Genomic DNA, 24,971 nt, shown 5'->3' on the forward strand with positions numbered 1-24,971 from the left:
CAGTGGCTTTCGGCATCGGGAATGCTTCTGGCCACCCTGAGAAGAGGTCAACACACACGAGTACATATTCATACGTTGCTACTGGGCGTAACTGTATGAAGTCAATCTGCAGTCGTTGAAACGGGTAGAGGGGCTTAGGTATGTGTTTCTGTGGTACTTTCACTACACCTCCTGGGTTGTGTTGTGCGCATGTCAGACATGCCTGTGTGAACCTAGTAGCTACTGTTGTAAAACCTGGAGCGATCCATTGCTTATCCACCAAAGAACACATAGCATTTTTAGAAAGGTGCGTTGGTCCATGGGCTGCTTGAGCCATGACGGGATACAAGGATCTTGGCAGACACACCCGCTGTCCCACCATCCACAAACCTTCATGGTCACGTGCTCCAGCTTTCGACCAAGCCTTTTTCTCTTCCCCGGTTTTCTGCCGAGAAAGAGCCTGCAAGATACTCAAGTCGAAGTGGTTACACTCAGTGCTTACCATAACCAGTGGAGGCGCCTCAGGGGTCTCATTGTGTCTGGGTCTTCTGGCTGCTTCCTTGGCAGCTCGATCCGCTTTGTCGTTTCCTCTTGCTTCGGTGGTATTAAGCTTTGTGTGTGCCTTTACCTTAATTATGGCAACCTCTTTGGGCAGCAGCAACGCTTCCATCAGTTGTTTGATGAGGTGCCCATGTTTAACAGGAGTGCCTGTTGATGTAAGAAAGCCTCTTGCCCTCCATATAGGACAGTAGTCATGGGCCACCCGGAAAGCATACCTTGAGTCTGTGTAAATGTTGTAGCGTCTACCGTCAGCCCCTTTAAGCGCTTTAATGAGTGCCATCAACTCCGCCTCTTGCGCAGACATATGAGGTGGGAGTGGTTCTGCTTTTACTACCTCATGCTGTGTTACCACTGCATATCCAGTGTAGAACCGTCCGTCTTCACCGATGCTTCGAGATCCATCTATGAAAAGATCAACATCTGGATTAGCGAGGGGTACATCAGAAACATGTGAAAAACCTGCTGTCTCTTGGGCCATAAGGGCCATACAATCATGTTCATGATATACATCAAAAAGCTCTTCTTCAGTCAAATTCTGCAAAAATAGTGGTTTGCCCTGTCCTTCTCCCCCCCTTTTGAATCCTCCACATTAATGGGAATGAGAGTGGCTGGATTCCAAGTTGTACATCGTTTCAGAGTGACATTGGGAGGCCTGAGAAGTGCACACTGCAGTCTCAGATGTCTGGCTACAGAAATGTGCTTGGGTTGAACTTGGTTAAGAATGCTGTGTAAGTCATGTGTAGTGTAGATGGTGACAGAGTAGTCCAGTATGATCTCTGATGCTTTGTCAAGAAGGATTGTGACAGCTGTTACTGCTCGGACACAAGATGGTGCTCCTCTCGCTACAGGGTCCAGGCGGGCAGAGTAGTATGCCACAGGCCTGTTCTGCTGACCATGTTTTTGGGCTAGGACCCCTGTAGCATGTCCTTGCATTTCTGTGCAGTACAGGAGGAAAAGTTTAGCATAGTCTGGGGTGCCTAGAGCTGGAGCAGAGACGATTGCCAGTTTGAGTGAGTAGAAACTGTCTAGTGCTTCCTGATCAAGTTTGAAAGGTTGAGAGGGCAGACAATCATAGAGTGGCTGCATGAGAATGGATGCAGAGCGAATCCAAGGCCTACAATATCATGCCAGCCCCAGGAAGGTACTTAGATGTTGAACCCCTGTAGGTGGTTTTAACACCTCAATCGCCTTTTTCCTGTCCTCTGTCAGATGGCGTGCACCCTGTGATATGCAATGTCCGAGAAACACAGCTTTTAGCTGACAAAACTGTAACTTTTCTCTGGACGCTTTACACCCTTTGGCAGCAAGATGTAGAAGCAATGAGATTGTAGCTTCGCAGCATACATCTCTGTTCGGGGCACAAAGGAGTAGGTCATCAACATACTGAAGTAAGACAACCTCAGCATGTTTGCTGTCCCAATCCTGCAAAATGAATTGCAAAGCAGCAGTATGCAAGGTTGGGGAGTTTTGGGCTCCCTGCGGTAAAACCAACCAGGTATACTGTCGATCCCTGAAGGTAAATGCGAACAAATACTGACAGTCCAGGTGCAGAGGGACAGAAAAGAAAGCATTTGCCAAGTCAATGCAACTGAAGTGGCCAGCTGTTGAAGGGATCTGTGCCAAGATCGTGTGCGGATTTGGAACCACTGGTGTCAGTAATTCTGTGACGGCATTTATGGTTCTGAGATCATGAACCATCCTGTAAGTGACTGGCTCCCCTTTCCTGCCTTTCTTTTTTACTGGAAACAAGGGGGTGTTGGCTGTAGATTTTGCTGGTTTTAGGCTGGTTTCACATTTGCGTTTTTTAGCGCTGGAAAAAAACGCATACCTGCGCATGCGTTTTTCCCCCTATATTTAACATGGGTGCGCATACCTGCGCGCTGGTTAGCGCATGTATGCGATTTTCATGCGCTGCGTTTTTTTGGGGTGTGCGTTGGTATTTTCCAGACGCAGCATGTTGCATTTTTTGGCCCTGCAAAAAAGCGCATGCGCACATATGCGCATGTTTTGCGCTAAAAATGGCCATTATAGCCTATGGATGCGCATATGTGCGCACTGGCATGCTCATGTATGCGTTTTTTTGCATATGCGTTTTTTTTTTTTAACCATGGAATTTAGGGGTTTGGGTTAGAGTTAGGGTCAGGGTTAGGGTTAGGGATGGGGTCAGGGTTAGGGTTAGGGTCAGGGTTAGGGTTAAGTATGGTTTTGTTAAGGGTTAGGGTCAGGGTTAGGGTCAGGATTAGGGTTAAGTATGGTTTTGTTAAGGGTTAGGGTCAGGGTTAGGGTTAGGGTTAGGGTTAGGGTTAGGGTCAGGGTTAGGGTTAGGGTCAGGGTTAGGGTTAAGTATGGTTTTGTTAAGGATTAGGGTCAGGGTTAGGGACAGGATTAGGGTTAAGTATGGTTTTGTTAAGGGTTAGGGTCAGGGTTAGGGTTAGGGTTAGGGTTAGGGTCAGGGTTAGGGTTAGGGTTAGGGTCAGGGTTAGGGTTAGGGTCAGGGTTAGGGTTAAGTATGGTTTTGTTAAGGATTAGGGTCAGGGTTAGGGTCAGGATTAGGGTTAAGTATGGTTTTGTTAAGGGTTAGGGTCAGGGTTAGGGTTAGGGTCAGGGTTAGGGTTAGGGTCAGGGTTAGGGTTAAGTATGGTTTTGTTAAGGATTAGGGTCAGGGTTAGGGTTAGGGTTAGTTAGGGTTTAGGGTTTGGGTTAGGGTTAAGTATGATTTGGTTAAGGGTTAGGGTCAGGGTTAGGGTTAGGGTTAGGGTCAGGGTTAGGGTTAGGGTTAGGGTCAGGGTTAGGGTTAGTAAAGTCATGGTTTGGGTAGTGTGAGGGTCCACCTAAAAATGTTGGAAAAAAATGCAAACGCGGTAAAAACGCACTAAAAACGCATACAAACGCATAAAAACGCTGCGTTTTTTTCATGCATGCTCATAAAAATGCTTGAAAAAAACGCAGCAGTTGTATGCTTATGTATGCGTTTTTTCAATGTGTTTTTTTGCGGGAAAAACGCGCTGCAAAAAAAAGCAAGTGTGAAACTAGCCTTAGAGCCCCAGAAGCAATTAGATCTGCAATATTTTTGCTTATCGCCTCCTCTTGAGCGACACTTAGTGGATCCTGCTTTAATTGCGGTAGTTTCTCTCCTGGTTTGAGGTTAATCATTGCAGGAGAGACTGGCATGTGCCCGATATCAGTTTTAGACTTTGACCAGAGCGAGTCTGGGATCTGCGCTAGTTCCTTATTCTCTTCTGAGAGGGCGGGGGAGTCAGAGAAATACATGCAGGCTAGAACTTTGCACAGAGCGCTTTTGGAAACTCCTGCCGTTAACTTCACAGCTCCGTTGGATCCGTACACAATGTGGGCGTGAATCGCTTGCAGCACATCAGAACCGAGTAAGTTTACAGGTGTTTTGTCACTAACTAGCAGCTTAGTCAGGCATGTGTGGTCAGCCAGTCGAAGGGGCAATGGTTTTGTCATTTTACATTCCTGTATCAGTCCCTCAAACCCTTGAGTGTAAATGGTTTCATTGGATAAGTCAGATGGTTTAACATGTTCCTGGCGAATTACAGTTTTGGCTGCCCCCGTATCCACCAGGAATGGGATTTTCTTACCATCTGGGAGAGATACTGAGATTACCCCTTGTGGACCTGTTTTTGCACATGATGATGTCCTAAGGGGGTAGATGTCTACGGGGTTGCCTATTTCCTATTGTGGGTCTTGGGTCGGGACGTCCGTCCTGGCCTGATTCTCTTTCCTGGGTGATCTGCACTGTCGGCTAATGTGGCCCATCTTACAGCAATTATAACATTCAATCTGTCTGCGGTGATTTTTGGCTGTGGTAGCTTTCTGACCTGTCTGGGTGTCGTTAGATGCATACTGTATCTGTATTGGCTTTATCCTCTGGTCTAACTCAACACTAGAGTTGAGCGACTTTTGGTTTTTTAGGGTCGCGTTTCGTTTCATGAAACCCGACTTTTCCAAAAGTCGGGTCGAGCAAGATCATCCGATTATAGGGAAAAGTCGGGGTCGTCCCGAAACACGAAACCCAATGTAAGTCAATGGGGAATAAAAGTCGGCAGTGAGAGGAGGACAGGAAACACACCTACAGTGCCCATTTGAATGCCAAAAGCATCAATTCTTCTTACTTAAGCTTGTCAACCTTAATTAACTTCATAATACAAGTTACGCACTGAAAAATGGGGGTTATTTGGCTACAGACTGTGGGGGGGGAGGGCTGGCTCCAGGTTTTCATGTGCCCTGGGCGAAAGAGCGCCCCTTTAACACATACCACAACTCATCATGCTCCGATACGGCAGAGAAATAGCGGTATAGTACAATGAAAAATACCTCACTTTTTACATCTCATGACGAGGCCCATCTATTTCTCCATACAGAATCATTGGTCCCATATAATGTTTGAAACAGTATATGATGAGCTCCACATAATGCTACAGTATATGTTGGTCCCCATGGATGAAGCTCCACTGTCTTATGGGCCCAAATAATGCTCCAAACATAATGGGCCCCATTTCTACTGCTCTAGTGTATAATGGGCCCTGTAAATGCTGCTCCAGTGTCTGATGTCCACCTTTGGAATGTTCCAGTGTATGGTGGGCCCCATCTATCATTCTCAGACGGTGTTAGGCCCAGTATGGATTGCACGTGATTGCACAAAGGTTAGAAAGGGTACCGTATCCCCAGATAACATGTATGGATAGCGTACACATTCAAAATATATGTCTCAGGAGGCAGGCTCAGACGGTGTCAGGCCCAGTATGGATTGCACGTGATTGCACAAAGGTTAGAAAGGGTACCGTATCCCAAGATAACATGTATGGATAGCGTACACATTCAAAATATATGTCTCAGGAGGCAGGCTCAGACGGTGTTAGGCCCAGTATGGATTGCACGTGATTGCACAAAGGTTAGAAAGGGTACCGTATCCCCGGATAACATGTATGGATAGCGTACACATTCAAAATATATGTCTCAGGAGGCAGGCTCAGACGGTGTTAGGCCCAGTATGGATTGCACGTGATAGCACAAAGGTTAGAAAGGGTACCGTATCCCCAGATAACATGTATGGATAGTGTACACATTCAAAATATATGTCTCAGGAGGCAGGCTCAGACGGTGTTAGGCCCAGTATGGATTGCACGTGATTGCACAAAGGTTAGAAAGGGTACCGTTTCCCCGGATAACATGTATGGATAGCGTACACATTCAAAATATATGTCTATACATCAGGAGGCAGGCTCAGACGGTGTTAGGCCCAGTATGGATTGCACGTGATTGCACAAAGGTTAGAAAGGGTACCGTATCCCCAGATAACATGTATGGATAGCGTACACATTCAAAATATATGTCTCAGGAGACAGGCTCAGACGGTGTTAGGCCCAGTATGGATTGCACGTGATTGCACAAAGGTTAGAAAGGGTACCGTATCCCCAGATAACATGTATGGATAGTGTACACATTCAAAATATATGTCTCAGGAGGCAGGCTCAGACGGTGTTAGGCCCAGTATGGATTGCATGTGATTGCACAAAGGTTAGAAAGGGTACCGTTTCCCCGGATAACATGTATGGATAGCGTACACATTCAAAATATATGTCTATACATCAGGAGGCAGGCTCAGACGGTGTTAGGCCCAGTATGGATTGCACGTGATTGCACAAAGGTTAGAAAGGGTACCGTTTCCCCGGATAACATGTATGGATAGCGTACACATTCAAAATATATGTTTCAGGAGGCAGGCTCAGACGGTGTTAGGCCCAGTATGGATTACACGTGATTGCACAAAGGTTAGAAAGGGTACTGTATCCCCAGATAACATGTATGGATAGCGTACACATTCAAAATATATGTCTATACATCAGGAGGCAGGCTCAGACGGTGTTAGGCCCAGTATGGATTGCACGTGATTGCACAAAGGTTAGAAAGGGTACCGTATCCCCAGATAACATGTATGGATAGCGTACACATTCAAAATATATGTCTATACATCAGGAGGCAGGCTCAGACGGTGTTAGGCCCAGTATGGCTTGCACGTGATTGCACAAAGGTTAGAAAGGGTACCGTATCCCCAGATAACATGTATGGATAGCGTACACATTCAAAATATATGTCTATACATCAGGAGGCAGGCTCAGACAGTGTTAGGCCCAGTATGGATTGAACGTGATTGCACAAAGGTTAGAAAGGGTACCGTATCCCCAGATAACATGTATGGATAGCGTACACATTCAAAATATATGTCTCAGGAGGCAGGCTCAGACGGTGCCATTCCCAGTATGGATTGCACGTGATTGCACAAAGGTTAGAAAGGGTACCGTATCCCCGGATAACATGTATGGATAGCGTACACATTCAAAATATATGTCTCAGGAGGCAGGCTCAGACGGTGTCAGGCCCAGTATGGATTGCACGTGATTGCACAAAGGTTAGAAAGGGTACCGTATCCCCGGATAACATGTATGGATAGCGTACACATTCAAAATATATGTCTCAGGAGGCAGGCTCAGACGGTGTCAGGCCCAGTATGGATTGCACGTGATTGCACAAAGGTTAGAAAGGGTACCGTATCCCCGGATAACATGTATGGATAGCGTACACATTCAAAATATATGTCTCAGGAGGCAGGCTCAGACGGTGTTAGGCCCAGTATGGATTGCACGTGATTGCACAAAGGTTAGAAAGGGTACCGTTTCCCCGGATAACATGTATGGATAGCGTACACATTCAAAATATATGTCTCAGGAGACAGGCTCAGACGGTGTTAGGCCCAGTATGGATTGCACGTCATTGCACAAAGGTTAGAAAGGGTACCGTATCCCTGGATAACATGTATGGATAGCGTACACATTCAAAATATATGTCTCAGGAGGCAGGCTCAGACGGTGTTAGGCCCAGTATGGATTGCACGTCATTGCACAAAGGTTAGAAATGGTACCGTATCCCTGGATAACATGTATGGATAGCGTACACATTCAAAATATATGTCTCAGGAGGCAGGCTCAGACGGTGTTAGGCCCAGTATGGATTGCACGTCATTGCACAAAGGTTAGAAATGGTACCGTATCCCTGGATAACATGTATGGATAGCGTACACATTCAAAATATATGTCTCAGGAGGCAGGCTCAGACGGTGTTAGGCCCAGTATGGATTGCACGTGATTGCACAAAGGTTAGAAATTGTACCGTATCCCCGGATAACATGTATGGATAGCGTACACATTCAAAATATATGTCTATACATCAGGAGGCAGGCTCAGACGGTGTTAGGCCCAGTATGGATTGCACGTGATTGCACAAAGGTGAGAAAGGGTACCGTATCCCCGGATAACATGTATGGATAGCGTACACATTCAAAATATATGTCTCAGGAGAAAGGCCCAGACGATGTTAGGCCCAGTATGGATTGCACGTGATTGCACAAAGGTTAGAAAGGGTACCGTATCCCCAGATAACATGTATGGATAGCGTACACATTCAAAATATATGTCTCAGGAGGCAGGCTCAGACGGTGTTAGGCCCAGTATGGATTGCACGTCATTGCACAAAGGTTAGAAAGGGTACCGTATCCCTGGATAACATGTATGGATAGCGTACACATTCAAAATATATGTCTCAGGAGGCAGGCTCAGACGGTGTTAGGCCCAGTATGGATTGCACGTGATTGCACAAAGGTTAGAAATTGTACCGTATCCCCGGATAACATGTATGGATAGCGTACACATTCAAAATATATGTCTATACATCAGGAGGCAGGCTCAGACGGTGTTAGGCCCAGTATGGATTGCACGTGATTGCACAAAGGTGAGAAAGGGTACCGTATCCCCGGATAACATGTATGGATAGCGTACACATTCAAAATATATGTCTATACATCAGGAGGCAGGCTCAGACGGTGTCAGGCCCAGTATGGATTGCACGTGATTGCACAAAGGTTAGAAAGGGTACCGTTTCCCCGGATAACATGTATGGATAGCGTACACATTCAAAATATATGTCTCAGGAGGCAGGCTCAGACGGTGTTAGGCCCAGTATGGATTGCACGTGATTGCACAAAGGTTAGAAAGGGTACCGTTTCCCCGGATAACATGTATGGATAGCGTACACATTCAAAATATATGTCTCAGGAGACAGGCTCAGACGGTGTTAGGCCCAGTATGGATTGCACGTCATTGCACAAAGGTTAGAAAGGGTACCGTATCCCTGGATAACATGTATGGATAGCGTACACATTCAAAATATATGTCTCAGGAGGCAGGCTCAGACGGTGTTAGGCCCAGTATGGATTGCACGTCATTGCACAAAGGTTAGAAAGGGTACCGTATCCCTGGATAACATGTATGGATAGCGTACACATTCAAAATATATGTCTCAGGAGGCAGGCTCAGACGGTGTTAGGCCCAGTATGGATTGCACGTGATTGCACAAAGGTTAGAAAGGGTACCGTATCCCTGGATAACATGTATGGATAGCGTACACATTCAAAATATATGTCTCAGGAGGCAGGCTCAGACGGTGTTAGGCCCAGTATGGATTGCACGTGATTGCACAAAGGTGAGAAAGGGTACCGTATCCCCGGATAACATGTATGGATAGCGTACACATTCAAAATATATGTCTATACATCAGGAGGCAGGCTCAGACGGTGTCAGGCCCAGTATGGATTGCACGTGATTGCACAAAGGTTAGAAAGGGTACCGTTTCCCCGGATAACATGTATGGATAGCGTACACATTCAAAATATATGTCTCAGGAGGCAGGCTCAGACGGTGTTAGGCCCAGTATGGATTGCACGTGATTGCACAAAGGTTAGAAAGGGTACCGTTTCCCCGGATAACATGTATGGATAGCGTACACATTCAAAATATATGTCTCAGGAGGCAGGCTCAGACGGTGTTAGGCCCAGTATGGATTGCACGTGATTGCACAAAGGTTAGAAAGGGTACCGTATCCCCGGATAACATGTATGGATAGCGTACACATTCAAAATATATGTCTCAGGAGGCAGGCTCAGACGATGTTAGGCCCAGTATGGATTGCACGTGATTGCACAAAGGTTAGAAAGGGTACCGTATCCCCAGATAACATGTATGGATAGCGTACACATTCAAAATATATGTCTCAGGAGGCAGGCTCAGACGGTGTTAGGCCCAGTATGGATTGCACGTCATTGCACAAAGGTTAGAAAGGGTACCGTATCCCTGGATAACATGTATGGATAGCGTACACATTCAAAATATATGTCTCAGGAGGCAGGCTCAGACGGTGTTAGGCCCAGTATGGATTGCACGTGATTGCACAAAGGTTAGAAATTGTACCGTATCCCCGGATAACATGTATGGATAGCGTACACATTCAAAATATATGTCTATACATCAGGAGGCAGGCTCAGACGGTGTTAGGCCCAGTATGGATTGCACGTGATTGCACAAAGGTGAGAAAGGGTACCGTATCCCCGGATAACATGTATGGATAGCGTACACATTCAAAATATATGTCTATACATCAGGAGGCAGGCTCAGACGGTGTCAGGCCCAGTATGGATTGCACGTGATTGCACAAAGGTTAGAAAGGGTACCGTTTCCCCGGATAACATGTATGGATAGCGTACACATTCAAAATATATGTCTCAGGAGGCAGGCTCAGACGGTGTTAGGCCCAGTATGGATTGCACGTGATTGCACAAAGGTTAGAAAGGGTACCGTTTCCCCGGATAACATGTATGGATAGCGTACACATTCAAAATATATGTCTCAGGAGGCAGGCTCAGACGGTGTTAGGCCCAGTATGGATTGCACGTGATTGCACAAAGGTTAGAAAGGGTACCGTATCCCCGGATAACATGTATGGATAGCGTACACATTCAAAATATATGTCTCAGGAGGCAGGCTCAGACGATGTTAGGCCCAGTATGGATTGCACGTGATTGCACAAAGGTTAGAAAGGGTACCGTATCCCCAGATAACATGTATGGATAGCGTACACATTCAAAATATATGTCTCAGGAGGCAGGCTCAGACGGTGTTAGGCCCAGTATGGATTGCACGTCATTGCACAAAGGTTAGAAAGGGTACCGTATCCCCGGATAACATGTATGGATAGCGTACACATTCAAAATATATGTCTCAGGAGGCAGGCTCAGACGGTGTTAGGCCCAGTATGGATTGCACGTGATTGCACAAAGGTTAGAAAGGGTACCGTATCCCCAGATAACATGTATGGATAGCGTACACATTCAAAATATATGTCTCAGGAGGCAGGCTCAGACGGTGTTAGGCCCAGTATGGATTGCACGTGATTGCACAAAGGTTAGAAAGGGTACCGTATCCCCAGATAACATGTATGGATAGCGTACACATTCAAAATATATGTCTATACATCAGGAGGCAGGCTCAGACGGTGTTAGGCCCAGTATGGATTGCACGTGATTGCACAAAGGTGAGAAAGGGTACCGTATCCCCGGATAACATGTATGGATAGCATACACATTCAAAATATATGTCTCAGGAGGCAGGCTCAGACGGTGTTAGGCCCAGTATGGATTGCACGTGATTGCACAAAGGTAAGAAATTGTACCGTTTCCACGGATAACATGTATGGATAGCGTACACATTCAAAATATATGTCTCAGGAGGCAGGCTCAGACGGTGTTAGGCCCAGTATGGATTGCACGTGATTGCACAAAGGTTAGAAAGGGTACCGCATCCCCAGATAACATGTATGGATAGCGTACACATTCAAAATATATGTCTATACATCAGGAGGCAGGCTCAGACGGTGGTAGGCCCAGTATGGATTGCACGTGATTGCACAAAGGTTAGAAAGGGTACCGTATCCCTGGATAACATGTATGGATAGCGTACACATTCAAAATATATGTCTCAGGAGGCAGGCTCAGACGGTGTTAGGCCCAGTATGGATTGCACGTGATTGCACAAAGGTTAGAAAGGGTACCGTATCCCCGGATAACATGTATGGATAGCGTACACATTCAAAATATATGTCTATACATCAGGAGGCAGGCTCAGACGGTGTTAGGCCCAGTATGGATTGCACGTGATTGCACAAAGGTGAGAAAGGGTACCGTATCCCCGGATAACATGTATGGATAGCGTACACATTCAAAATATATGTCTCAGGAGGCAGGCTCAGACGGTGTTAGGCCCAGTATGGATTGCACGTGATTGCACAAAGGTTAGAAAGGGTACCGTATCCCCAGATAACATGTATGGATAGCGTACACATTCAAAATATATGTCTCAGGAGACAGGCTCAGACGGTGTTAGGCCCAGTATGGATTGCACGTGATTGCACAAAGGTTAGAAAGGGTACCGTATCCCCGGATAACATGTATGGATAGCGTACACATTCAAAATATATGTCTATACATCAGGAGGCAGGCTCAGACGGTGTCAGGCACAGTATGGATTTGACGGCCCAGATTACACAGCGGAGGAGCAGGGAGAGGTAAAGATTGCAAATGCTGGGGCCCTGCCCAAGCAAGGGGGGCCCACTCGTGGGCGTCGGTACTGGCACTGGGCCCCTCATAGTACAGCAGTGTGTCTGACGGCGGGTGTGCACCACCACCGTCAGAGACACTTGATTGCACTATGAGGGACCCTGTGCCAGTGCCCGCGCCCAAGAGTCGGCCTACCCACCTGTCCAGGGCAACGGCACTCGCACGGTGTCGTGCGCTAGGTGGCGACCCCGGCCATGGGGGGGGAGGCAGCACAGTTAGGGAGTTTTAGAAAGTGGCATATGTTGATGTTGGACATTCAGCTGATGCAAAAGGCGAAATAGGTGAAGTACTAGGAAGAGGTGGACCAAAGCAAGCCATTTTTCTGTCACCCTATGTGTCATCAGGGGAAGGTGGGACAAAATCCTTGGAAACCCATGCGTGGTTCATTTTAATGAAGGTTAGATCATCCACATTTTGGGTTGACAGACGGGTCCTTTTTTCTGTCAGGATTGATCCAGCTGCACTGAAGACTCTTTCCGATAGCACACTTGCAGCTGGGCAAGCGAGCTCCTGTAAGGCATATTGGGCCAATTCAGGCCAGGTGTCCAGTTTAGCGGCCCAATAGTCAAAGGGGAATGACCTGTGTGGGAGAACATCGATATGGGAGGAAAAGTAGTTTGTAACCATAGTTGACAACTGCTGTCTCCTGTCACTTTCCATCGATGCAGTATTACCAGTTGTGTGAGCGGAACTTGAAAAATCAGTCCACAACATTGTCATGAAACCCCTGTCTCCAACGTCACTTCTGCTGTGTGCACCACGAACACCTCTGCCAAGCTGCCCCCGGCCCGTACGGCTCGTGTGAGAACCATCACCGCTGCTGTGTGCTGGGAATGCCTCAAGCAACCGATTTACCAGAGTTGCTTGTTTATTAGCCAATATTAGGTCAAGGTTCTCCTGTGGCATGATATTTTGTAATTTGCCTTTATAGCGTGGATCCAGGATGCTGGCCAACCAGTAGTCGTCATCGTTCATCATTTTGGCAATGCGGGGGTCCCTTTTTAGGATCCGCAAGGCATAATCTGACATGTGGGCCAATGTTCCCGGTGTCAATGGTGCACTGCGAGTGCTGGGTGGAGGAGCACTTTCGGGCAAATCCACATCCCTCCAGTCACGCACAAACCCTGTACCAGACCTTGCCACGCCAACATTTTCACTTGCCCCACGAGATGCATCCTCCTCCCCTAAGTAATCATACCCATCATCATCCTCCTCCTCCTCTTCTTCCTCCACCTCGTCCAGGAGAGGTCCCTGAGCAGACAATGGCTGAATGTCATCAAGGATTCCCTCCTCCTCTTCCTCCTCATCAACATTGGCTGCAGACGCCTGCTCCTTAAGGTGCGTCAAAGTTTGCATGAGCAGACGCATAAGTGGGATGCTCATGCTTAGGATGGCGTCGTCTGCGCTTACCAGCCGTGTGCATTCCTCAAAACACTGAAGGACTTTACAAAGGTCTTTCAGCTTCGACCACTGCACACCTGTCAACTCCATGTCTGCTCTCAAAGTGCCTGGCCGTGTATCCTCCCACAAATGCATTATGGCCTGCCTCTGCTCGCACAGCCGCTCCACCATGTGCAGGGTGGAGTTCCACCTTGTTGCAATGTCGATAATGAGGCGGTGGTTGGGAAGGTGGAGCAATCGCTGCAGCTTCTGCATACGAACGGAGTGTACAGGCGACCGGCGGATGTGCGCGCACAGTCTTCGCACCTTCTGGAGCAGGGCTGTTAACTCCGGATAATTTTTGAGGAAGCACTGCACCACCAGGTTCAAGGTGTGAGCCAAGCAAGGTATGTGGCTGAGTTTTGAAAGGGCTATGGCTGCCACAAAATTACGGCCGTTATCACTAACTACCTTGCCTGCCTCAAGATGTACACTGCCCAGCCATGACTCAGTTTGTCGCTTCAAGTACTCGGACAGCACCTCGGCGGTGTGTCTGTTGCCCAAACACATCATCTGCAACACAGCCTGCTGACGCTTTCCACTAGCTGCTCGATAGGGGGACACATCGTGTGCAACAGTGGCAGCTGCAGATGGAGTGCTCGTACGACTGCGCTCTGTGGACGAGCTTTCGCTTCTGGAGGAGGAGGAGGAGGGTCGAACGCCTACAGCCAACTGTTTCCTATACCGTGGGCTAGGCAGCACTGTCCCACCACCGCTGTCCCCTGTGGACCCTGCATCCACCACATTAACCCAGTGCGCAGTGATGGACACGTAACGGCCCTGGCCATGCCGACTGGACCATGCATCAGTTGTGAGGTGCACCTTTCCGCTCACTGACTGCTTGAGTGCATGGACAATGCGGTCTTTCACATGATGGTGGAGGGCTGGGATGGCTTTGCGAGAGAAGAAGTGGTGACTGGGTAGGTCATAGCGTGGTACTGCATAGGCCATGAGTTCGCGGAAAGCTGTGCTTTCCACCAACCGAAAGGGCATCATCTCAAACGAGATTAGTTTGGCAATGTGGGCGTTCAAACCCAGTGTACGGGGATGAGAGACTGAGTACTTTCTTGACCTACTCATAGTGTCTGGGAGGGTGAGCTGGACTTGAGAGCTGCATATGGTGGAAGTAGGGGTGGACAGGGCGGACTGAGAGAGGGTTGATGATGGTGATGGAGTTGGTGTTCTTTCTGATGGCCTAGAATCAGTCTTTCGTTGATATAACAGTGGGATTCCCTGACTGCTGTGGTCTTGCAACGACACCTCAACATTTGCTGCTGTGCTAACCGGTGGGCTTACAGTGGGGGAAACAATGTAGCGTTGCTGACTACCTTCGTTGTGATCAGTTGCACATGTGGCACTTGAGGTTTGGTGTTGTGTCCACGCTTGCAAGTGCATGCTGGTTAAATGTCTAAGCATGCAACTGGTATTCAAATTTTTCAGATTTTTCCCTCGGCTAAAGGTCTTTGCGCACTTCTTACAGATAACCTTGGCCTGATCATGAGGATTTTGTTCAAAAAAGTGCCACACTGCACTCTTCCTACTTTGGCAGACATTTTGCGGCCTAGCACGCTGTGATCTTTTGACCCTCTGGACAAGCTGTCCAGCAACTCTTTTGATGTTTGGAACCTGTCTTTGGAGTGCTCCGGGCCTGCCAGATAACAGCTGTTGCGATGTCGATGTCTACTGTGGATGCTCCTCATCTGAGCTATTGGAAGCAGCACCCTCTTCCCCCAATGGATGCCAATCTGGGTCAACAACTGGGTCATCCATCACCTCCTCTTCTATGTCATGTGCACCTTCCTCTGTGTCACCGTGTATGGTGGTATAGTGTGCGGGAAGGGGCACCTGAGTCTCATCAGGGTCAGAATCTGGCTCTGTACACTGCGAGGACAATGTAGTGCTCTGAGTGAATGTACCAGCAGAATCATCCATCAGCGGCTGTGCATCAGTGCACTCCATGTCAGATTAATCTTGGCCTGGGTAATTCACCATTTCACTTGATAATCCAGGCATGGTATGTGAAAACAGCTCCATGGAGTAATCAGTAGTATGGCCTGCGTCATCCTTCAATCTTGGTTGGGGTGAAGGACACAAGGAAAGGTGTGGTTCATGAACATGAGCCTCCAATGACGACTCAGTGCTTTTACTTTTTACAACTGAAGAAGAGGAGGCGATAGAGCTGGAGGCTGAGTCAGCAATGTAAGACAAAACTTTTTCCTGATGCTCTGGCTTTAAAAGCGGTTTGCCAACTCCTAGAAAATTAAGCGTTCGAGGCCTTATGTAGCCAGACGATGACGCAGGGACAGCACCTCCTGCATTCGGTCCTATTTTGCTCTTGCCACTACCATCAGATCCACCACCAACACCATCATTACCAGCTGCCAACCCCCGCCCAATTCCACGGCCTCTTCCACCAGCCTTCCTCATTTTTGGTAGAAATGTAGACAAAATCCAAAAAACTATATAGTAATGTAAAACAAGGTACAAGGTGTCTATAGGACAGGGGAGATTTTGAATTTCTGCAGACACTTGTGGACACTGGACACTTTTGGATTGTGTGAGGCCCACTGATATCTGAGCGCTATGTGACAGGCTCGATGGCACAGCTGTGACCAAAGTGACTAGAGGATAAGGGAGATTTTGAATCTCTGCACACACTTTTGGACACTGGATGGACACTTTTGGATTGTGTGAGGCCCACTGATATCTGAGCGCTATGTGACAGGCTCGATGGCACAGCTGTGACCAAAGTGACTAGAGGATAAGGGAGATTTTGAATCTCTGCACACACTTTTGGACACTGGATGGACACTTTTGGATTGTGTGAGGCCCACTGATATCTGAGCGCTATGTGACAGGCTCGATGGCACAGCTGTGACCAAAGTGACTAGAGGATAAGGGAGATTTTGAATCTCTGCACACACTTTTGGACACTGGACACTTTTGGATTGTGTGAGGCCCACTGATATCTGAGCGCTATGTGACAGGCTCGATGGCACAGCTGTGACCAAAGTGACTAGAGGATAAGGGAGATTTTGAATCTCTGCACACACTTTTGGACACTGGATGGACACTTTTGGATTGTGTGAGGCCCACTGATATCTGAGCGCTATGTGACAGGCTCGATGGCACAGCTGTGACCAAAGTGACTAGAGGATAAGGGAGATTTTGAATCTCTGCACACACTTTTGGACACTGGATGGACACTTTTGGATTGTGTGAGGCCCACTGATATCTGAGCGCTATGTGACAGGCTCGATGGCACAGCTGTGACCAAAGTGACTAGAGGATAAGGGAGATTTTGAATCTCTGCACACACTTTTGGACACTGGACACTTTTGGATTGTGTGAGGCCCAATGAATATCTGAGCGCTATGTGACAGGCTCGATGGCACAGCTGTGACAAAAGTGACTAGAGGATAAGGGAGATTTTGAATCTCTGCACACACTTTTGGACACTGGACACTTTTGGATTGTGTGAGGCCCAATGAATATCTGAGCGCTATGTGACAGGCTCGATGGCACAGCTGTGACAAAAGTGACTAGAGGATAAGGGAGATTTTGAATCTCTGCACACACTTTTGGACACTGGATGGACACTTTTGGATTGTGTGAGGCCCACTATTATCTGAGCGCTATGTGACAGGCTCAATGGCACAGCTGTGACCAAAGTGACTAGAGGATAAGGGAGATTTTGAATCTCTGCACACACTTTTGGTCACTGGACACTTTTGGATTGTGTGAGGCCCAATGAATATCTGAGCGCTATGTGACAGGCTCGATGGCACAGCTGTGACAAAAGTGACTAGAGGATAAGGGAGATTTTGAATCTCTGCACACACTTTTGGACACTGGATGGACACTTTTGGATTGTGTGAGGCCCACTGATATCTGAGCGCTATGTGACAGGCTCGATGGCACAGCTGTGACCAAAGTGACTAGAGGATAAGGAAGATTTTGAATCTCTGCACACACTTTTGGACACTGGATGGACACTTTTGGATTGTGTGAGGCCCACTTATATCTGAGCGCTATGTGACAGGCTCGATGGCACAGCTGTGACCAAAGTGACTAGAGGATAAGGGAGATTTTGAATCTCTGCACACACTTTTGGACACTGGACACTTTTGGATTGTGTGAGGCCCACTGATATCTGAGTGCTATGTGACAGGCTCGATGGCACAGCTGTGACCAACGTGACTAGAGGATAAGGGAGATTTTGAATCTCTGCACACACTTTTGGACACTGGATGGACACTTTTGGATTGTGTGAGGCCCACTGATATCTGAGCGCTATGTGACAGGCTCGATGGCACAGCTGTGACCAACGTGACTAGAGGATAAGGGAGATTTTGAATCTCTGCACACACTTTTGGACACTGGATGGACACTTTTGGATTGTGTGAGGCCCACTGATATCTGAGCGCTATGTGACAGGCTCGATGGCACAGCTGTGACCAACGTGACTAGAGGATAAGGGAGATTTTGAATCTCTGCACACACTTTTGGACACTGGATGGACACTTTTGGATTGTGTGAGGCCCACTGTTATCTGAGCGCTATGTGACAGGCTCGATGGCACAGCTGTCACCAAAGTGACTAGAGGATAAGGGAGATTTTGAATCTCTGCACACACTTTTGGACACTGGATGGACACTTTTGGATTGTGTGAGGCCCACTGATATCTGAGCGCTATGTGACAGGCTCGATGGCACAGCTGTGACCAAAGTGACTAGAGGATAAGGGAGATTTTGAATCTCTGCACACACTTTTGGACACTGGACACTTTTGGATTGTGTGAGGCCCAATGAATATCTGAGCGCTATGTGACAGGCTCGATGGCACAGCTGTGACAAAAGTGACTAGAGGATAAGGGAGATTTTGAATCTCTGCACACACTTTTGGACACTGGACACTTTTGGATTGTGTGAGGCCCAATGAATATCTGAGTGCTATGTGACAGGCTCGATGGCACAGCTGTGACAAAAGTGACTAGAGGATAAGGGAGATTGGATTGCTTTTAAAAAAGCAGTTTGCGGAGCAGTGGGTAAACAGCAATGCAGGAATGTCAGGAAGCCTTAGAAGGCAGTGACTGGTGTGTTGTGCAGGCCAAATCGCTAGCAGCAGAAGCAGTTTTTTTGTCTTCTTCCCTGCCTAACGCTCTCCCTACAGAATCAGCAGCAACCTCTCCCTATACTAAGATCGGCAGAAGTAAGATGGCGGTCGGCGTGCACGCCCTTTTATACCCCCTGTGACGCCCACCAAAGCAAGCCAATCACTTGCATGCCCTTCTGAAAGATGGTGGTGACCCGTGCCTATGTCATCACGTTGCCCACAGTGTCCGTGGATCCTGATTGGTTGAAAAAGAGCGCAAAACAAACTTTTGAAACGCGACTTTGGCGCGTAAGTCGCCGACCTCGTGGCCGACCTCATCCTAGGGTCGGGTTTCGTTTCATGAAACCCGACTTTGCCAAAAGTCGGCGACTTTTGAATTTTTTCGACTCGTTTCGCTCAACTCTACTCAACACCTTTTGCCACACGCACTAAGTCTTCTATGAGACATGTCCTCCAGTCGGGCTTAGCTGCTTGCATCCTCTGTCTGAGCTGTGACCTAAGCCCCGCCATAAAAGCTCCATGGAAAAGTTTCCTTCCTGCTTCTCCCATGCTGTCATAGCTCAGATCTGCATATCTCAGCTTCAAATTCCCCCAGAACTGGTCTACTGTCTCCTTAGGACCCTGTACCACATCCAAAAGGGAGATAGTGGATTCCCCCACCTTCCCTCGACACCATGCGTGCAGACCTTTCAGGAAATGCATCCCTGACTCTATAGTCCTTACATACTGTGTTCCCAGTCTATTCTCTGCACTGTATGAACTTCCAGCTCTGTTTATATCCTCTAATACTGACTCCATTCGTGCATCCCCAATTTTCCCCCTCAGGAGGGACTCTAAGTCCATCCATGTGCAGGTGTAGGTGTTGTTTAATCCTACCATCCATCTATAAAAGGCCATTGGTAAGTCAAAAGGGTCTGGGGCGTCTTTAACTAGCGTCATTTGGTCCTTTGGACTCCATGGTCTGTAATGAGGGACAGTAGTTGTCTGTATAGTCGGTCTTGCGGGGGTAGATGTTGCAGCTGCCGTTATACCAGTCGCGTCCATGGTTTGATAGTCCCCTTCTTCCAATGTAATTAACATACTACTGTCCTCCGGTTTTATTACCGTGTTATTATTATACCCAGGGACCTGATACTGAGTCTGACCCTGTAGGACTGGGTATATCCCCGTGCTCTTGTGGGGTCTTGGCCTCCAGCAGGCAGAACATTGTTCAAGCCAGTCGGGGTTCTGCTGTCCACACACGCAAGTCCATCCTTCTGGTCCTGTCATAGGATGGGCCTGATAAGGTGGGGGCGTTTTTATTTTCCTTGCATACCTCACTCCTTTCGGGGTTTCTACTTTAACCCAACAACCTTCTCTCTTCATTTCCTTTGCTGCCTCTGCCCAAGCCTCTGCTTGTTTTATTAACCCATTGTCAGCAATTCATCCCCTGCTACCTGCTAAAGCAGACTCCCAGAGAGCAATCCAGTGGATCACCCTCCATTCCTAAACCTTTTAACAACTTCCTTGCGTCTTTTACAGCAAACTTTCCTTTTCTTTTCTCAACTATCTCACACGCCTTGCAACCCTCCTGATGCTCTGAACTTTCTGCATTTCCCATTTTGCCTAATCTCTCTGTCTGCCTCTTTCTCTGGTTGTTACTCACTATTTTCTTAATATGCGCTGTTATTTTGTGCCCACTTCTCAACAATTTTTTTTTACTTCTTTATCACTTTGCTAGCAATTTCTTGACCTATGCCGACTGCACTTCGCTAATTCGATGCATAGAGTGTCATAGAGGTGAGAGCACAGAATAACAGGATCAGGAGAGAGATGATTTCTTCTTTGTCAGCTAATATGATATAAGTATGGAGTGTGAGACCCTAAAAGTGTCTGAAGGGACCCCACAGAATCATGGTTTCCCTATCACAAGAGACGTCAAAAGCAATAATAAAGGATTTTGGGGATATGTCAAAAGTAAAAGAAAAGTCAAAGATGCTATAGGATTTTTACAGGATGAAAATGATGAAATGGTAAGACAGGATGTTGAGAAGGCTGAACTTTTAAATTCCTATTTTGCATCTGTTTTCTCTCAGAAAGGAAATGTAACATCAACTGTTCTTCACTGTCCTATTAAGGGAATAGAGGAATCCAGGATATCTATAAACAGGAAGATAGTGAGGAAACACTTAGCTAACCTAAATGAATTCAAGTCTCCAGGTCCAGATGAACTACACCCCAGAGTACTGAAGGAGATAGCAGAAGAAATTTTTGAACCCCTCTCCATAATATTTGAAAATTCTTGAAGTACAGGAGAAGTCCCAGAAGACTGGAGAAGAGCAAATGTTCCTATCTTCAAAAAGGGGAAGAAGGTGGACCCAGGCAACTATAGGCCGGTGAGTCTGACTTCTATACCAGGAAAGATCTTTGAACAAATTATTAAACATGCATGTCAGTACCTTGATAAGAATGAAGTGATTAAACAGAGTCAGCATGGGTTTGTAACTAATAAGTCATGTCAGACTAACTTAATTTCCTTCTATGACAGAATCACTGATTGGGTGGATGAGGGAAATGCTGTAGATATAGTATATCTTGACTTCAGCAAAGCATTTGACAAAGTATCTCACACAATCCTTATTGAAAAAATGACTTGGTATGGAATGGACAAGGCAACTGTTAGGTGGATTTATAACTGGTGTGAGAATCATGTGGGAATAGTGGATGAGGGCAGGTATATCTCGCCCAGATACCTTTCCTATGTGGCCTAGTCTGGTCAGTATCTCACCTGGTTACTAATGAATAATGGGAGGGCGGATATAAAAGGATGCCAGGTGGTTGTGTGAGTGTCTCAGCCTGGGGAGACAGAGAGCTTGTCTGTGTGAGAGACACACGTGAGTGAAAGCAGTGCCCACTGTGATGGTGGTTTGGCTGGATGGGAGAAGCCCGCCAGTTGGTAGATAGGTTGTACCTTGTTTAGTTAGTGCCAGACAGGCAAGGATTTTTTTTATGTTTTTTTTCTTTATGCATTGCTTTCACCTTTAATAAACCTGACCCAGTGTCAGTTATACCCGGACCACGACTGTGCACCTGAGTTTCATGCTGAACGCACGTGACCTTTGACCCCAGCAAAGGCGATCCCGGAGTGTTTTATCACATTGTGGTGGAGAACGCGGGCATCACGTGGGAAGCATGAGCCTGGAGGACATGGTGAAAGTGCTGGTACAGTCCACCGCCGTCCAGCAAGAAGCTAATCGGGTAATGATGGCCCAGCTGAAGGAGTTGGTGGACATGACAGCTACCGATCGTTCGCTTCTCCAGCAGGTGGCGCGGCACCTGGCAAGCTTACCTGAGGTTAACCTGGAAGCGGAGTCGAGAGTGATTCACGTGAGTCGGTACTGGCAGAAGTTGACGACCGAAGATGACGTCGAGGCATACCTGACCACGTTTGAACGGATGGCAGTGCGAGAAAAATGGCCGAAGGCACGATGGGCTGGCCTGATTGCCCCGTTTCTTTCCGGTGAAGCCCAAAAGGCTTATTATGACTTAGAACCTGAAGCCGCGCAGAACTTTGACAAACTGAAAGCCGAGATCTTGGCCCGGCTAGGAGTGACGACCGCTGTCCGTGCACAGAGAGTGCATCAATGGACTTATCAGGCGGATAAATCACCGCGGTCACAGATGTTCGACCTGATCCACGTGACGAAGAAGTGGCTACAACCCGAGGTGTTGACAGCGCCAGAGATAATCCAGAGAGTCGTCCTGGACAAGTACCTGAGAGCTGTACCGCCAGCCCTGAAGAAGTGGGTAAGCCATGGAAATCCTACGACGGCAGATCAACTGGTGGATCTGGTTGAACGTTACTCCGTGGCGGAAGGACTCCGAGACGACGCTACCCCACCTCGTTCTTGATCATCTCCACGTGGAACCGGTAAGACTGTTCCAGGGAGTAGGGGAGAAGGAAAAATCCCTAAGACAGTGGAGGAGGAAAACGGGACTGCCTGCACTGCGAGGCCGAGAGTAACGAACTATGGTCTAAGCAAGGGGCCCGTCAGGTGTTTCCGCTGCCAAGAGATGGGCCACATTTCTGCGAACTGTCCTGTCACTACTGAACCCATGCAGTGCGACGTCACAGACTCTAAAAACCGCATGTCTATGGTTGCACGGGTAGTGAGTGTGACTGCCGGTCAAAAGGATGTGGAAAAACACTTGTGTGATTTAACTGTTGATGGAAAAAATGTGGTGGCATTGTTAGACTCGGGAAGTGTGGTGACTCTGTGAAGGCCAGTCTGGTGTCAGCCCCGACAGGACCATCAGACAAAGTTTCTGTAACGTGTGTGCATGGAGACACCTGTTCGTACCTCACCACGGTCATATGCATTACTACTTCCTATGGGTCTTTGCAACATAAAGTGGGACTCGTCCCTGCGTTATTACATAATGTTATCTTTGGCCGGGATTTTCCCCACTTCTGGCAATTGTGGGAGAATCAGTTGATGACCCAGGGTAATAGTGTACATGGTTCTTCTCCCAGGGCGCGTGTGGGTCCCGAACCCCTGGATGAGGTCCCCCCAGAAGACTCTGTGGAAGATTCTGCTGGAAATGACCTGCAGTTCCCGTTTTCGGTCATGGCGGGTGATACGGAGGAGACCGGGGAAGAGGAGGAGGCCGACAGCCGTCCACCTCCCCGTATGCCGGATTTGGAAGTTCAGAAAGATGACTTCCAAAGCGAGCAAATAAAGGATCCTACCCTTTCTCAGGCTAGGACAAATGTAAAAGTGATAAATGGGGTACCCGTAGAACCTGGCTCTAGGCTGGCATATCCTTACATGGTCCTGGAGAATGATTTACTCTATCAGATATAGAAAAAGGGGTAAGACACGGTGCAACTATTAGTCGTGCCAAAACCCTACCGGCGGCAGGTGCTGGACCTGGCCCACGGACATGTGATGGGAGGTTACCTGGGAGTCCAGAAAACCACCGAAAGGATATTACACTGTTTTGTTTGGCCAGGCATGCATCACGATATTCGTGTATATTGTGAGTCTCGTTCTGACTGCCAAGCCTCTGCGCCTAAGCCCCGGTTCTGTAGCCCTTTGGTACCCCTACCTATTACTGAGGTCCCGTTTGAGAGGATAGGGATGGATTTAGTTGGGCCCCTTCCACGGTCTGCACGTGGACACCAACATATCCTGGTCATCTTGGATTATGTCACTCGTTACCCGGAGGCGATCCCTTTGCATAACACGGCCACCAAGACGATTGCCAAGGAACTGGTGCATGTGTTTAGTCGGGTCGGTATACCAAAACAGATACTCACTGACCAGGGGACCCCCTTTATGTCCAGGATAATGAAGGAGCTCTGCCGATTGTTACAAATCGAACCGTTACGCACATCCGTGTATCACCCTCAAACAGACGGGTTGGTCGAACGGTTCAATAAAACTCTGAAGCAGATGCTGAGAAAGGTGATAGATAAGGATGGGAAGAACTGGGACTATTTACTTCCGTATTTGCTTTTTGCCATCAGGGAAGTGCCCCAGTCTTCCACGGGATTCTCGCCTTTCGAGTTATTGTACGCCCGACGTCCTCGCGGACTGTTAGACGTCGCAAAAGAAACCTGGGAGGGTCAGGTCACTCCGTTTAAAACGGTGATAGATCACGTATCCCAAATGCAGGACCGTATTGCGGCTGTTATGCCTATCGTCAAAGAACACATGATGCAGGCTCAAGGAGCCCAAAAAAGAATCTATGATAGTGGCGCCAAGATCCATACGTTTGCACCCGGAGATAGGGTGTTGATCCTGGTTCCCACAGTGGACAGTAAGTTCCTAGCAAAGTGGCAGGGCCCCTTTGAGATTAAGGAAAGAGTTGGTGAAGTAAACTACAAGGTATACCAGGCAGGTAAACGGAAACCGGAACAGGTTTATCATGTAAATCTGATAAAACCCTGGAAAGATCGGTCTGCCTTGTCAGCGGAGCTGGCCCGTCCCGTCTGCTCGCATACCGTACCGGAGGTACGGGTTGCAGAGACTCACTCGGAGCGGCAAAAGACTGAGGTCAGGCAGTTTCTACTTCACAACCAAAAGTTTTTCTCAGAAAAACCCGGGCAGACTATGCTAATGAAACATGACATCATAATGGAACCTGATGTCACAGTTCACGTGAAACCCTACAGAATTCCGGAAGCGCGCCGTGAAGCCGTTTCCTGAGAAGTGAAGAGTTAGGTGTCATTGAGGAATCGCACAGTGCTTGGTCCAGCCCGATTGTGTTAATTCCTAAACCGGACGGCACCATCCGGTTCTACAATGACTTCAGGAAACTGGATGCGGTCTCAAAATTTGATGCCTACCCTATGCCCCAGGTCGACGAG

General features: G+C 47.8%; 1 long non-coding RNA gene across 1 annotated transcript in view; it reads left to right on the forward strand.

Annotated features, from left to right (window-relative positions):
• Nucleotides 1-3,799: 3,799 nt before the first annotated feature.
• Nucleotides 3,800-24,971, forward strand: part of LOC141074969 (uncharacterized) — a 36,234-nt gene continuing 15,062 nt past the window's right edge. Inside the window, exons 1-2 of the long non-coding RNA XR_012227247.1 lie at nucleotides 3,800-3,923; nucleotides 20,695-20,994. This is a non-coding gene — a long non-coding RNA (uncharacterized lncRNA). The remainder of the gene's footprint in view (nucleotides 3,924-20,694; nucleotides 20,995-24,971) is intronic.

Source organism: Dendrobates tinctorius, unplaced genomic scaffold (assembly GCF_039654945.1).
Source record: "Dendrobates tinctorius isolate UK_male_01 unplaced genomic scaffold, ASM3965494v1 ptg000345l, whole genome shotgun sequence".
NCBI classification, from domain to species: domain Eukaryota; kingdom Metazoa; phylum Chordata; class Amphibia; order Anura; family Dendrobatidae; genus Dendrobates; species Dendrobates tinctorius.